This window comes from Protopterus annectens, chromosome 7.part0 (assembly GCF_019279795.1).
Source record: "Protopterus annectens isolate FY-2018-M chromosome 7.part0, PAN1.0, whole genome shotgun sequence".
NCBI lineage: Eukaryota > Metazoa > Chordata > Ceratodontiformes > Protopteridae > Protopterus > Protopterus annectens.
The window spans coordinates 1,612,905,815-1,612,923,312 of record NC_056739.1 but is presented as its reverse complement, the minus strand read 5'-3'; the positions used below and the strand labels follow the sequence as shown (position 1 = coordinate 1,612,923,312).

At 38.1% G+C, this 17,498-nt stretch overlaps 1 protein-coding gene across 1 annotated transcript in view; it reads right to left on the bottom strand.

Annotated features, from left to right (window-relative positions):
* LOC122807145 (guanine nucleotide-binding protein G(t) subunit alpha-1) overlaps positions 1-17,498 on the bottom strand; it is a 766,105-nt gene that overhangs the window by 21,850 nt on the left and 726,757 nt on the right. The window lies entirely within an intron of this gene.

Below are 17,498 nucleotides of genomic sequence, written 5' to 3'. Positions count from 1 at the left end.
GAATAAAGATCCACTTGATTCCTATACAACCACTAGGGAAGATGTATCAATGAATCATTCAGTTTTCTTTTTGTGGATTTTAACAAAGGCTTTTCTTGTGTCTTTATTATACAAACTTAATGGATTTGATTTTCTATAACAGTACAGTTCCTATCATAATTGTGTGAAAAATGAAACAGGTTTCCATAATCCACTTTACCTAAAGTTTATATTTATTTTCAATGAGCCAAAGAGTAAAATTACAGATGTTAAAGAGCAGATCAGAAAATAGTCAACATTAAGGCTCTGCACAGTTACATCATTCCATATATGATTATCATTACAAATCTAAATAACCTGTAAAAGGTAAGTCAGTAGTAGTTTGCACCTTGGTTTATGAAGAGTATTGTGATGAGTCTATGTTATATAATGTCTGCCTAGACTGTTGATGTTCATAACACAAAGCCTATGTTAGAGAAATGTTATAGCATTAAATTAATGTAAATTTGAAACTTCAAAGAATGTAAACACACATTATTGCAGGGGAGCAAACCCCCCCACAACTCCCACTACTTATATATACCAATTCCGAGATTGCATTACAGTTGAGAATGGGAAAAACCCCAATCCCAGCTGAGATTCTATATCAAAAGAAGAAACATGACTTTGTAAGGTGATAGTGCACACTATTGTATTTACTACTGTACATCCTTATTCAGCAGTAAATACGTTTAGGTTTGCTTTATTTATTTACACTTTGTTGACTTGGTTAATCCCACTAGGCCAATGGCCTTTTATTGGGGGCAAGTCCCCCTTCACCCCTACAACCCCCACTGCTGATATATACCAACTCTGAGATTGAACTACAATTGAGAATAGGCAAAACACCAATCCCAGCTATACTACAATCTTGCAGAATCACCAACTTACACTGTGCAATATTTTAATTTTAGGTTTTTACGACACTTCAATGTTGTGCCATTGTGCTAATATGAGCTTGATGTTATGAATAGCAGCATTCTGGCTAGTCAGTATTCTAATATATACCTATATTGTGATAGTTCTGATTCCAGACTTTGTTTTGGAGTTTGTTTTCAGTGTTAAAGCTGGCATTGTTAATTAATCATTTGCATTCGTCATCATACCCAAAACACTTGTGTGTTTTAGCTCCTCTAAATATCCATTCTGAACTTCCATCACTTTTGATGCCAGTACCTCACTGTTTATTAGATATTAATACTCTATAACATGGCATAAATATTGTACTTCTTTTTAGACTTCTATGATTCTGACAGAGGCTTATAAAAAGGTCGCACAGTGTGCAGAGTAACATTTCACCATTTCATAGTCAAGAAACAGTCCATATTTTATAAAGAAAGACAGTATGTGTTGTGAATGGGTGCACCAAATTGTGCAAACCAGAGCAACAATGTTAATGTCTGATGGAATGCAAAATTATAATACTTTCATAGGAAAGTACCACATCTCAAATCTATACCCATTTCATAGACATCATAGACACGCAAGATCTCCTTTGCCAGGCATGTACTACTCAAATTTTATTGAGGACATGAACAAAAGGCAAAGACATGAGCAGGAGAAGGGCATAGTGAATGCTGGTGCTGAACATCATGCCAGGCCATGCCACAGAATACACTTTCATGTAAGATGATTTGTATCTTTATAGTTCCAGAAGCTCATGGAATGCTACAGTTGTGGCAGAGCTATTCTGCATTGCAAACTTGTGGATAATTTATTTTGAAGGATGCAAAAGATGGTGGCAGCACTTCGTGTCTTTGTCACAAGAATATGTAATTTGTCTGTATTTTGTTGATTGGGTTGTTCCTACTGGGCAGTGTCCTCATTACAGAGGGGACACAAAGAGAAAATCTCCATGATAATAACTAGACTGGATCTATTATTAAAATACAACTCTTGTGATTCACACATAGAAATGCAAATGCTGAAAGCAATTCAAATGTCCTATGTTCTGTAAAAAATGTACCCCACATCTCTGCGACTTATATATACTAACTCCAAAATCACTGTATCTTGGAGAATGAAGGAAGTCCCAAGATATCTCAGTCTTGGTCTTTAAAACTGATACATGGGAACTGCACATTAGTGATAGCTCATTAGAGGGTTAATCACTAATGTGTCACAAGTAAGCTTGGCACCCAATTAGAACCCATTAGTAACAGAATAAGTCAAAATACCAAAACTTCTAAAAATGAAAAACACATATGTAGTAGTGCTATAATATGCTACAGCACACACAATTAGAAAATTGGTTTCTAAGCTACAGAAAACTGGTTTATTTTAACCTCTACTTCCAAGCATCAGACAGTGCTCGCTTCAGTACCAATTCCCTTGAAACCACACTATTCCCTTTTATCTTCAGACAGGAGAAATAATTTAGCATTTTTGTAAAGGGGAAATATAGTATATTTCCCAGTGACTAGTGTCAGGGATACTGGATGCAGTCCTCATATGTGCATTGCTACATATTATGACAGTATATAACATTCCTCACTATCACCTATGAGTACTGCAGTACCATGCAGGCTTGATGCATTATGTAGGGTTCTAGGCTTGTGATAGTGCTGGATGTTATTGACAGTATGCCTATTAGCAACAAGACCTCCCTCAAGACCACATTATGGCATATATCAACAAAATGAACTACCCTTTCATAAACGTCAAACTTCTATGAAATACAGATCATATCATCATAAATGTCTATGTTAGACATCCTGGGAATTCCCATAATGCCCACATAACACAGGTGAATAACCTTTGCCAGGTATTCTTTTAGAAACTCAACAGTGAGTAATGACTCAATGCAAATTGTGCTGCTAACTGATACAAACAGAAACACACACACACACACACACACACACACACACACACACACACACACACACACACACACACACACACACACACTAACAGCAGTAGAGATACATAAATGGATATGTTGTGCTAGCAGAAGTAACTATAATATCTGTCTAATCTGGCAGACTGCTAGCATTCTGAGGCTATCTCTACAACCTTCCAGATTCCCTCTATCACCATTTCACTTGTTTCACTTCTTTTTTAAAACACTCAACGTTTTTATAAGGCACTGTCCACAGAGAAAGTTTATTCCACTCACTACAGGATTAAGGGTGTTCGGGTCCCAGATATTTATCAAATTACAAGACTCCCCCTCCCACTATAAATGCACTCTTACCTTCCAGATTGTTTTAAATTATATTTATTTTTTAATAAATAGTTTATTATTTAATAAAGCACTTGGATGTGTTTTAAATTTGTATTCTTGAATATCTTACCAGCAAGAAATGAAACAAAATGCATTAACAAATAATAGCAACATTACCAATGTCAGAACATTTAAACCATAAAAGACCACTCACATTGTTGTCATTATAATCCACCAAATGCCCATAGTGATCAATGACAGCCACTTTGACTATGGACAGCTCACATGTATGGCTGTGATAAACTAGCCACAGTAAAGCATTCCAAATAACTTTATACAAATGCACAGTTGTCCTGCAAAGCTAGACTAATAACTATTTAACTGTATCATGGTAGCAGGGTTAATCATTTTCATTCACAGACAGACCATCTATGCAATAATTATAGACATATTGTTGACTGTGTTCACCTCGGATGTCTGCGAAAAAAATAATAATGGCCACAGTGACATATTTAAAGTTTGTTTCACATGCACATTAAAAACAGTAAAGTATTACAACTTAATTCACCCAAATTCACAATAGTCCTGCAAAACCAAATTAATGATTGTTTAAAATGACAAGAAAAAATATATTTTCATTCACAGACATCCCCTACCCCACCCAACATGTATAGCCATTTTGTTAAATATGTGCACCTCACTCAAACAGCTGATTGTGATAAAAAATAATGACCACACAAATGCATTTCAGGTTTGTTTCATACAAATATACAGTAGTCATAAGTAAAGTATTTCAGATTACTTATCACAAATGTACAATAGTCTTGCCTGTGAATCCAGATTAAAATGAGTGGATGACAAGAGTGAGAGTTACCTTTAATTATACATGGCCTATCACATCTATCTAGCAGTTATAGACACTTTGTTAATGGACATCTGGTTATAATAAAATAACAGTCACAGTAATGTATTACACATTGGTTTCATATAAACACATGGTAACCAGTGTAGCCACAATGACATATTCCAACTTTATGCAAATGCACACCAGTCCTGCAAAATCAGATTAATGATTGCTTAAAATGAGTAAATGACAAGAAAGTACTGTATTTTGTCTACCTACAGACCCACCCCCACCCAACATTTATAACCACTTTATTGCCATTGTACACTTCAGACATCTAATGGTGATGCAAAATAATGTAACAACAACAACCGCAACAATGTATTTTAACGTTATTTCACATAAACAGTAACCATGGTAAAGTATAAATCATGAACAAAAATAAAGGGGAAAGGTCCCAAAACTCTAAATCACTTAAAAAGTTAATTGAATAACAGATTTTGCATCAACTTGAATTTTCTGAAAGATAAAAGAGTTAAAACTGTAATATCTGGCATTATTGACTGACTTTTATCCTTAGTGATATACCAGAAAATCAAAAATTTTAGGAAGCATGTGGCAAAAATATGAGGCAAATCAGAGACAGTTGAGTATGATACCAAATTGCTTCACAAATATCACACTACTCCTGTAAAATAAGAATAATAATCAAACATTATTATCATCATAGCTATGTAGCCCCTATATCCAACATTATAGATACTTTGATATTTATGCACTTCTCAGATGACTAACTGTAACAAAATAAAATAAAATAAATGCCAATGTATTTTATCTCCATTTTATACAATGACATAGCTGATCATGAGCCAACCCCACAGCAAAGCACTCACTGGGCGTTACAGGGTATCAGATCTTATATCCTATATTATGCTTACAATCTGGAATGATGTACATCTTAGTTCTAGCAATGGCTTCTCCCACAATGCAATGGATGTTGCATACAAAATCCACGGACTATGTAAAAACTGAGAAGATGATTTTGGGCGGAGGGGTTAGTGCCAGGTCTGCTTGCAAGGCTTCACTGGTTCCCACTATTAGAAAACACAACCTTCTCTTATGCTTCTGGCATCCATCCACACCACACAAAAAGGAATAATACTATAAACAAAGAGTAGTAATGCATTAGTATATAGTTTTTTATATTCAATGAATCAAAATATTTCAAGGGCTATCTATGCCCCTTTCTTACGGTAGTCTACTGTGTTTGATATTCTTAGCATGTGTCAAACTGTCCCTAATTTGGGGAAGGGACACGTTGTTGTTGAATGTAGAAAGCAGATGTGCATGAGGAATGGGAAGCTGTTGGTTGTCTCAAGTAATGAAAGAATATCCAAGTTGCCATAAATGTGCTGAGTTGCCTCATTTAAGGAGTTTCATAAGTTAGGTAACCGTTTTGAATTCAGATTGTATCCTTTATTAATAGTTCAAACCACTGTCCTTTGCCTGTGAGACAAATTACTAGTCCAGCCTCACCCTACAAAGTCATCCATTGGCAATATCTCATTGCCATGCAGGATTAAAAAAAAATGTATCTCATGATAGCACAGCTGCTGCTTTTTTGACTGCCATGATTATGATTTTCCTGTTTAATATGTACAGCCTGCCTGTGCTGGCAAGAAGAAAAAAACCCACAAATTGATTGTTTAAATGCATTACTGACCTCCCCCACAGGACTCCACAACTGCCTCTGCTTTGAACAGGGCCATTTATGAATTTTATTCATATGTTTATTATTTAAGTAAAGAATTGAAGTGTTTATTTACTTTAAAATAAATAAATAAATTACTGAATAAAACAGAAAAATAGCTAACTATATTCCCGTTCAAAGTAGCTAAGGTTGCAATGTCCTACTCCTGCCACGGCCACAGGTCATATGGAGCTGTAGGCCATGAATAGCTTCATGAATCACCTCTATATTTAAGCTGTGATTGATTTCACATATCTACTATCCATCCACCAACTCTTTTTTCCCATTTATGCACATGGGGTCAGCATGTCGCTTCAACAGTGACAATCATCTAGAACCAAGGTTTACACCACCGGGTGGCTAAACCTGCCACATTAGTTTTTCCACACCACACACTCACATTGTACACTCACATTGTACACTCACACCTATGGCCAATTTAGAGTGCCCAGTTAACCTACTACATGTCTTTGGAATGTGGGAGAAAACTGGAGCCCCCAGAGGAAACCATTGCAAACACAGAGAGGACATGTAGACTCTGCACAGAAGACACCCCAGCTGAGAATATAACCAGGGAACCTCTTGCTGTGAGGCAGCAATGCCATCCACTGTGCTACTGTGCCACCATTTATCTACTACCCTTTCAGTAAAACATGTCTCCTTATGTTCATTTTGAAATCTGTGCTGTCTGTCTGAAGGACATGCTTTCTAACCCCCCAACCCATTTTCCCTTTGCAGCTGTGTACCTTTACATATTCCCTTATTGTTTGCACCCATATCAACGCCCTTCCCTCTTCAATTAAAGTGAATATAACTCCAGGAACTCAGCCTGCCTCAGAGGTTCTACTATCAGATGCCTTAGCCATCTTTGTTACTGTTCTCTACATTCTTTTCATTAGCTTATGTTTTTCTTTATGTTGCCTTCAAAACTACATAGAATTGCCAAACTGCAGCCTACCCAGTGCTATGTATAACGGCATAACTGCATCATCATTACTGGAATCAGACTCCTTGACGTACACCCCCTCATTCTGATTGCCTTGGTCACTTTTTTATCCTGATCATGGGGAATCAGCTCTCCAGACATCAAAACATAGGAGTCATTTTACATCTCTGTAATGTAATGAGTGTCTTTACCTCCTCAACTAATTTCTTACTTGGGTTTCTCTATTCCAGATGTAGCTTCTTGCACTTGCTTTTATCAAATATTAGCTAACATCCATGTATTCAACTCACGAGTATTACCATACCGTCTTTGCATACGGATCCTCCCTTCTTCCATAAGACATCGGGCTCATTATCACCTATAAAAAGACTTATTCTATCCTCTACTCCCAAACATTAAACAAGCTGGGTCCATTACCAGTTCCATTGAGACTCACTACTTACTAATCACTCCTCTCTTAAGATAAAATCCTTCTTACGATTATTTGTGCATTTCTTTGCAGTCATTTCTTCATCCAGCTTACAACCAACATCTGCCCCTTACTGAACTCCTGTTGCAGCACATCCACCAGATTCCTATTTTCCTCTGTAGAATTCACCCAGTCATAAAACTGTTTCACATTAGTATGATATGGCATGTTTTTTGCAAACCAGGGCTTTTGATAATTCTGAAGACAATGTCAACTTAGGAAAATTGTCAACCTAATCTTCAAAATCCTTTCCATAATGTTATTCCTCACAGAAGTCATAGAACTTATTAGGCTACTTGCATCTCCACCCTTGTGCATAAAAATCTCTGATGCCCTTTTGCAATCTTTTGGTGCTGTTCCTTCATTCAGTGATCTGCAGAAAAACATAAACACCAGATGACCCCCCACTAAATCCCTCCCGGATATTCATGCATTTTTTGGGAGAAGGTAATCTGTTTTCTGTGCCTTATCATCCATCTATACACTAGGTTCTTTCGGTTCTTTCATTACTTCCCCCAGTTACCCAACCCCTCCTTAAACAACTTCCTTGTTTTCCATAAACTGGCACTTTAGAATCTTTGTTCCTGTCATGGCAGTCCTCATCCTAATTGCATACCCAATAGTAACATTGTTATTGTTACCAAACAGAATCCTCAACTCTGGATGTATACACACAATTTGAATGGTATGAAGGCAGACATAACTCATTCAATGAAATGGGGACATTTTCCTTTTCCTAAAATGCAGTGATGAGAGAGGAGACTGTGAAGTAAGGAGGAAAGGGGAAAGTCTCCATCAATGGAGATTGTGGGTGCATTGTGAAATATACCAGTTTAAATTCTTTTTCAGATTTTTTTTAATTCAAGCAACCTTTAAAATCATATTATTCATAGCAATATAATCACACTTTCGCTGCTACTTCATTCACTTCTTTCATGCTACACAGAACTATATCTGGTATACTTACCATCCAAGTTGGCTGCTTAGCTTGTTGAATAAAGAGTTTCTTCCTTTATTAACTTTAAAAAATGGTTTCTTTCTCCTTCCTATGCCTCAACACAGGAGAACTCCAATCTATCTCTGGAGGATTAATATCTCCTATCACAATCATTTTGTTTTCCTTTCCATTTACTTAATCAGTTCTTAATGTTGAAAATTTCATTCTAGTTAAAAGTGCCAGATCCTGTTCGGAAGTACAAAAGAACTTACAAAAACTGTATGTATAGCAGAAAACTTGTTTTCAGTACAATGAAAGCCAATTCCATGATCTTCAACACCTCTTAGAGGCTGAGTGAGGCAACTATCCTTAAAACAATTGATCAACAAAATAATTGGCTTGTCAGATTCTGCATAGAAGTTTGAATTGGCAATATGCTGAAGTAAACCAGAAAGAGCTAGAGACTTGCAAACTTCCTTCTTTTTGAATTTAGAAGAGTTATCAACAGTGAGCTCTTAATTCCTAAGGTGGAATATGCTCTTCCAGTTATTAGATTTAACAGTCGTCCTAACAACTGTGCTTCATAAACAACTCAGTGAGATATGTAGATTTACATCCCTTTCTGATCCCCATGCACACATCTGCCTTTCCCTATGGAATGTCAACTGGTGTTCTATTACTGCTTCTTCCACCTTACCCCTTGTGTCACCATCCTTTAAATTGCTATATCTTGGGTACTGTCATTGAGTGATACTTAAAGTAGAAGTAGTTGCATTGTAGCAGAATGTAAGAACTCATAGACATGAGTATTTTTTTTTTACCTAAAAGGCTGCTTTCTTCTTAGTAATAAGTTAAAACCCCTATAGTGCCTTTTTTAGGCAAGGTTCAAATGACAAATTCACCAGCATAACAGGTACAAGCAAGCAAAATCTGAGGGTAATGCTACTCAATGCTAGAAGTCTAAACCTCAAAATGCACTCACTCGAGGCACTCCTTAAAATGGAGAACATCGACATCTGTGCAGTGACAGAGACCTAGTTCAAAGCTCCAGAGAGCACCCCTGCATTACCAGGCTATAATTCATACCACACCTTTCGACCACCTAAACCGGACCGAAGCACTAAAGGCGGAGGCATGTCCATATTCATTAAGGATATCCACACCTCCAGGCTAGTTGCACAGCATAATGCATCCGAGATTATCCAAGTGCAACTAACTCTGGGCAAGACTGCAATCCAAATTGTAGCTTGCTACAGACCCCCCACCATGCCCCAGGATTCTCACTCCTCATTTCTTGGTACAGTGGAAAATATTAGGGTACAACCCTACACCCTAATAATGGGTGATTTCAACTACCCAACCATTAACTGGGAAAACTACTCATGTACCAACTCTTTTGCTCAACGTTTTCTGGAATTCATAAATTCCAATGCCTTGGATCAACTTATTCACACACCCACCAGGGGCAGCAATATCCTAGACCTGGTCATTACCAACATGGGCGACCGGTGTTCCACACCAGAGGTCAAATCCTTGTTGGTCAGATCCGACCACAAGCTAATCACTCTAGACATCCACATCCCGCCCCCACCCCCCATTAGAGAAACCACTGTAAAAACCTTCTCCAAAGCCAACTTCACACTTCTTAAGACAGAAGTGGCAAACTTCATGACACCCATGCACTTTATAAGTACTTACACGAGTGCATGGATCATGCTATCCCTATCAGAACCAAGATGCTATCCTCTAAAAAAAGGAAGCCAATTTGGCGGTCTTCTGCCATAAACAAACTCTACAACAGAAGAAAGAAACTGTTGCAAAAAAGAGTAAAATCCCATGACTGGAGGAACGCCCTGGTCAGCCTCAGTAAGAAGCTGAGATCCCTCATAAAATCCTCCAAAGCTAGTTATGAAAATAAAATTGCCACTGACTCTAAAGACAACCACAAAGCATTCTACAGCTATGTCAAGAATCTCAATGGCAACACTCAGATCTGCTCTGAGTTACAGCACAATCACACTAAATATACAGACCCTACTGATATTGCCAACATCCTGGCAGATAGGTTCAGTGCTAACTTTACCCCCCTCTCACCCCCTTAGAGGACACATCTCTATACCGGAAGAATGCAAAGTTCCTGTAATCACAGCTGCACAGGTAAAAAACACACTCTGCAAAGCCAAGAATACAGCATCCATGGGACCTGACAATATCCCAGGCTGAGTTCTACACAAACTACAGAACGAACTGGCACCCCACCTAAGTACCATGTTCAATCATAGCCTCACCTCAGGCTTTGTGCCCACTGAATGGCACACTGCAACAGTTATCCCACTCCACAAAGGGGGAGCCATGACGGACCCCGGGAACTACCACCCCATTGGCCTGACGTATCATCATGGAACTCATAAACAAAGACATTGGTAATCTCCAAACTCTGGACCCCACCCAGTTCAGGTTTGTAAAAGGCAGATCATCTCTCCTAAACCTGATAGACTTCTTTGAAGCAGTCACCAAAGCCACAGATGGAGGGCAAGGTGGTTCACACAGCCTATCTATATCTCGCCAAGGCTTTTGACACCATCCTCCACTCTGGGATTATAGATAAACTCACTAAACTTCTAGGTACAAATACCTATGGCACAAGATGGGTTGCCAACTGGCTCATGGACAGAACCCACACTGTAAAAGTAGCAGACTCAAAATCCAACTTCAGACCAGTGACAAGTGGAGTACCACAGGGTTCAGTCCTGGGTCCTCTCCTGTTTGGTATCTACTTCTCTGAAGTACAGACTAACACAGAAGGTCTTTGGCTAATGAAGTTTGCAGATGACTGCAAACTAGGAGCAATAATCGAAACTCCTAACGATGTGGACATCCTACAAAAGGGCCTCACTGAGACAGATGCCTGGTGTCAAAGCCATGGCCTGAAGCTCAATGCCAAAAAGTGCATTGTCATCCCCTTTGGTAAAAACTCTGCACCCATGAACTACCACATAGGTGGTAGTCTACTTAACACTGAAAGTGTGATAAGAGACCTTGGGACACAGGTGGACAGTAGTCTCTCCTTTGATAATCACATCGCCACAGTGGTCAGGAAATCCTTCTACGTGGCACACCTCATCACAAAAGGTTTCTCATCCAGAAAAAAAGAGGTCCATTGTTCCCCTCTACTCATCACTCATTAGACTTGTTATAGAGTACAATGCCCCTTTTGTTATGTACCTCACAAGACATCTATAACAACTGGAAAGGCCACAGAAATACCTCACAAAGAGGATTACTGGCCTCAAACAGATGCCCTACACAGACCGTCTCCAAAAACTCCAGCTTTACTCTGTCGCATATCGCCTTCTCAGAGGCAATCTCTGCCTAACATACAAAGCTATGTCAAACCCAGAGCTGTTGGACATGCTCCACTTAAAGAAATCCCAATCCATCTGAGCTACACGCTCTAGGGACCTAAACCTTGTCACCACAATAAACAGAACATGCTGGAGGGATAGATTCCTGTCCCAGAGGCTTCCCATACTCTGGAACAGACTACCTATCTATGTCAAACAGAGCTTCTCATTAGCACTCTTCAAGAAAAATCTTGATTGGATGGGAAATAGGAAATTCACCCCGGGGATCACTTCTGTGGCTCTGCTCGACAGGGGCACAGGAAAATAATTTTTTTTTGGGTGGCGAAAGCCAGGGTACCTTTTTGGTTAGGCTTATATAGGCCCTATGGTCAACAGCCTAGTACCTACCTACGAACCTATGAACCTATCAGTAATTTTACCTCTATTATCTGTAGTCAGAGACTGCACTGTATTAGAAATAAAAGCAATTTTGCCCATTTTCACTACATGAGTATTTATGTACACTTTATGAATGTAAATGTTACAGCAAATTCCTTAATCTGTATGCCAACAGTTATAGACAGCTGTTAAGTTTTAACTAATATATTATCTTTTGAATGTTTTCCCATAAACCAGCTAAATATGTCAACTGTTTTCTGCATCTACATGATATCCACTCTAATTTTTCAGAGTTCTCAGTGCTTGCCAAATTGTAATGCTCGTTAGAATAATTGCAATGAGTTCACTTGTCAAATGTATGTATTATAATTGTGATACTTATGTCACTGTCTACAAATGTTAATATCTTCTGCTAACAATGTGTGTTGGAAACTCTAAGAATACACTGTAAGTTACATGCCATCAAGTCATAACATGGCAGAAAACAGTTCAGAGAAGTCCACCTACTTGGTTTAAAAACAATCAAATAAACAACTAAAATTAATGCACCAGTATAAACCCTTGTGACATGTGGAACATAGTCCTTAAGGTGTAGAGGTCCTTTTAGTAACCTTAAACTATAGAGGTCTTTTTAGTAAGCTTTTGAGGCCTGTAAAGAATGTGTATCCACTGTCTCTCTCTTTTGTCCTCTTACACCCTGGCCAGCTGGAAATTAACATTAACCATATCTGCTCATCCTTGCTCCACTAACCCACTCTTCGTTGTTGACTGTATTACACTAGATTTCTTTCCTCGTGTATGCTATTGCCTATCTATCATATGCAGTGACGGTAGTGAAAAGTGTGCCTGAAATGCATTTTTCACCTGAATAACAAGATAAATGTAAAGCTGGCTAATTAGCGTAACAGAAGTAGAATACTGTTACCTAATGACCACACAAAAAATTGCATTTTTGTGGGTACAAGTATTGTTTACTTTTTTTATACCAAATAATGAACAAGATCAGGAATCAGGAGGGGGCTCGCAGTGTACATCTGTCACTTCAGAATACAATAACAAACACTATGTTTACAGTAGAAGGAATTGCTTTTCCAATGCCATTTTTTACTTTTCTTGGAATATGTACTGAGTCAATCAATTGCATTTTTAGTAGGGACATTACTGTGTTCATGAATTATTTTGCATACTAATCTTACTACTGCAGACATGACCTAACTGTAGCTATCACCCTCATCATGAAATCTATCAGATTATTTTATTTATATTTCTAGTTATTGCAACACCACCTGTAAGAGCATTAGTAAGTCAGCCTTTTACTTATCTCAGAGTACTTACAGGTTGGATATAGCCTAGCGTAGGGTCAGAATGGTCTTTGTCACACTAGATGTTCTTCATTATATCACTATTGCAGTAGCTATGACTATATTTGTCATATCCTGCCAAGGATTGAATGTCCAACCAATATAAAAAGCTTTCAACTTCTTCCTCATGTCCTGTATGTCTGGCCATAGTGTGGGAGTGCATGCTGGTATAAGAGGGATGTATAGGTGCAAAAAACTTAGAAGTTTCTTGTTGTTTAGTACATTTAAGCAAACCTCATCAGCTCAGTGTCATGAGTTCAGCTGTTAGCAGAGTTCTAAGTTTGGCAACTGACTTCAGCTACAAAAAGGGGATGATAAGTATTCCCATTGGAGAATCTTCCTTTTCCTGAAGAAACTTAAATTTGTGTATGCATGTCAGGAGGGGTAAATATTTGTGTTGTAGACACATTTCCTACAAAGACCCATGCTAATGGTGGTAGGGGTTTGTGTTCCCCTACTGGCCAGCATGTGCCTGCAATAAAGACCAGCAGCCCTAGGTCAATAAACTACTGGGTGGCTGGTGTCCAGTTGCCCATGTTAAGTTACTTTGGATAACTCTGTTGAGCAAAAAGCAGAATGTAAAACCAATCAACTTGCTAAACATGAACTAATGATTGCTAAACTTGGAATCGGTTCACTAACAGGATGCAGCTTGGAAGTGGATGACATGATGGTAAGGAAGAGGCTGAACATCCAGGAGATAAGATGGAAGGACAGCATGGCCTGCTTGGGATCCAGATTCTACAACAGACTAGAAATGGTGTGGGAATTGTGGTAAAGCAGAGGCTTCAGAAGACAGGGATGTCAGTAAAATTAGTGACAGACTCCTGACAATCAGACTGCAGTGTAAAGGTGAAGCACTATTTATAATCTCAGACTATCCCTCACAACAGGTTTGTGACACTGAGGAAAAGAATGCATTCAGCCAGCATTTGCTGGGGCTACTAGAGAAAGCAGTACAACATGAGTTTGTGTTGATGATTATGTCCTGCCTTTGCCCATTTCTGCAGCCAACAGTTACAGTACTCTTTCCTTCCTTTTTTACTGTACTGGCCTTTTCACAATAGCACCCATCTCAGTAGTCTAAAACTTCACTCATCCTTATTGCTCCATAAATAGCCCTGAGCCCTCCCTGAAAATGTAGAGGTATCTCTAAGAGTTTTGCATCCACTCTCTACTTTATCAATGACAGCACCTTGCTTATAATCTGGCCTTTCTTAAATAATGTTTGACCCAGAACCGTTTTAAGTACTGAATTACATTTTTCAGCCTCATGCCCACAATTTACTTCCAGAGTAGTGGAATTCTGAAACTAGCAGAATTTTCTTCTTCCCATACCAAATAATGTGATTCTCCCTGACTCTACTGACAACATAATTCATTTCCTCTTAAAGTTTCTGCCATTCCCCTTAGCACAATAACTATATTCCCCACTATTACACAGTTTCCATCATCAATCACTCCATTCCATTATTATTTCTTCCCTCCTCTGAAACAGAAATACTTAATTATTCCTCTTATCTACAAAGCCTCAATTATCTATGAGCTTTTATCCCATCTCTTCTGTCTCTTTCCTGTAAATATTTCCATTATTCATCACCTTGTTTCTCATTTTTCCCAGTATTTGCAAATAACACCCTCTCAATTACATTTCTCTTCCCTTATTAAGGGTTGCGAGGAATTAATAAGCTATCAGTGGTGCATCCCAGGTTTCACTGTTGGCCATCTCCTCAGATCAACACTCCTGGATTATGGTCATCTAAATTTGCAGATGTCTGTAAAGTGGATGCTTTTATCTGATCTCCCACTGACTCACAATTGTTCCAACATGGGTTAGACCATATGACAATTGGTACAAAATAACAAATTGGTGTATAAACACTATTTGCAAAATATAAAATATTGGATCACTTTATTAATTTTGTTTTGGATATTTATATTTTTGTGGCCTTTTTCTGAAGCATCTGCCATCATTGGAAGAATGCTACATGTTCTGTTTTTTAACAATTAGTACAATACAATGGCATCAAACTAAATGCGACAAAATGTAGCATAGTTCAATCTGATAAATGAAACATTTTAACATTCCATATAGGTGGCATACTCCTTCAATCATTCACTGTCATGAGGGATCTTGTTGATACTGCCATATCATATGATCATCATGTTTCTGCAGTAGTTTGGAAAGCTTTCCATATGGCCCATCTAATTTCCAATGACATTTATATTAAATCCAAAGAAGTTTTAATTTCTCTTTACTCATATCTCATCAGACCTATTATTAAACATAATGCACCTTTAGGTATTGTGAAGAGCCCTTTTTACCCCGCGGCAGTAACTAGGGAGACGCAATCCTCTCAATGCTGTCTCCCTTGTAAGGGAGAGTCACTAAAAGCAGTGATAGAAATACACAACTTCCCTATAAGAGTACACCTGGAGCAGGCTCCAAACCTGGGACTAGACTATATGCTTCACTCCAGGTCCCCAAATGAGCCTCCACATCAACCACTGCAGAGCACTGTGTCCCAGTTCTAGGTATCTGACACACTCACTGTTAAATGTTTGATATTCACAGATACGAACAGACTTGGAAAGACTGGCACGGATTTACCCGTTGTGTTCTTTTACCGAAATTACAAGGTAACAACTGCCACCAGTCAGATACCACAATACCCTTCAAAAGGGGTGTTCAGTTATATTGGGTAAAATAGTTATTGATACAAATGGTACCATGTAACCAAGCAGTAAGCTTTTCAGAGTGGCCCTAGTATTATCACAATAAGCATAAACACTCTGAAGTTATTAAAAGTATTCACTAAATAACCAGCCACAATGAGAGGTAGTAAAATATTTAATAATAAATAAAAGGATTTAAAACATGTAAATACTGAATAACTGATTCCAATAAACAACAGAGTTTCACACCCAGGAAATATGAAAACAACACTGCAGGACAGATTTCACACTGATTTTAGAAAACCTCTAACTACCTAGCTGTAGTTCCCTGACTATCTGAAGATTAACTGTCCCTATCTAATCTAAATAACTCAGCAAGACAAGATTATACTCTTACTACTGCAAGGCAAGATGAGGACTTATGCCCACACTCCAGGCTGTTGTCTGTCCTCAGCAACTGGAACAGCTACTCTGGAAACAACTGGACTACTACTGTTGATCAGCTCTGGAAAACAACTACTGAATGATAAGTGAACAACTGACTCAGAACCTGCTTTTACAGAAGATTTTTTTTTTAAGTAACAGGAAACTGCTATGAGAATTCTACTCTCTCATATCAGATTTTGAAAAGTAAACAAACAGCTGCAGTGAAGATTCTATTCTCCCAGCTCTGGCACACAATTATATCACATCTAGGTCAGCTGACTCTGGCATAACATACTTTCAGAATTCTCTTTAAAAAACATGTCAGCCAGAAGAACACTAGTTAATATTCAAATGCCCTGCAAAGATCAAAGTGATAATCAAAAGACATAAACTTATTTACAAAATTATAGCTAGTCATGCTGGCATATGTAACACAAGGTAATTTACAATTATTTAAAAAACTTCAGCCTGTCATGCTAGCATAGATAACTATCTAATATCCTCACAGGAAATTGAATGGGTAGTCTCAGATTCTAACTAAGTTAGAAAACTTAAGTTTTTTTTTAACAGGAAGTTAGGGGCATGTTCAGAGTATAGACAGCAGGCAGAAATGAATGTTTTTTCTGCTGCTGTCACTTGCTTGTCAGTACAGGCAGATTTTACTGCCTAGCATGGGACCTGACCTAAATAACTTTTGCAGGGGGTGCTTAATATTTGTTAAAGTCGGGTCATGAACCATTCTGACACTTAACTGGCTTTTCTTTTTTCCAAATATTGGAGTTAATCAGTGCACTCCATGCAGTATAATCTTTTATCCAAATAACTGCCTAATCCTTGCAATTCTCCTTTCAACACACCCTCATCAAACACTTACAGGTATTGACCAAATTATGTAACATTTTGTCATCAAGTACAATGGCAGTTAAAAAAAGCCATACTTGACAAAAAGTACTTGTAAAAAGTAGCACGTCTTTGTGCAAAGAAAACTTTACTTTCCATTTTTCACAGGTACAGCTGTTGCAGTTTCAGAAGCAGCTGTTCTATAGTTTCTTTTGTTTTGACAATGAGGCTCTGTGCCTGCTGTTGTGCTGATATCATGCATATTCACCTGGCTGGGCAGGATGATTATGATAATTAGGGTTCAACTCATTATTGCTTTTGAATC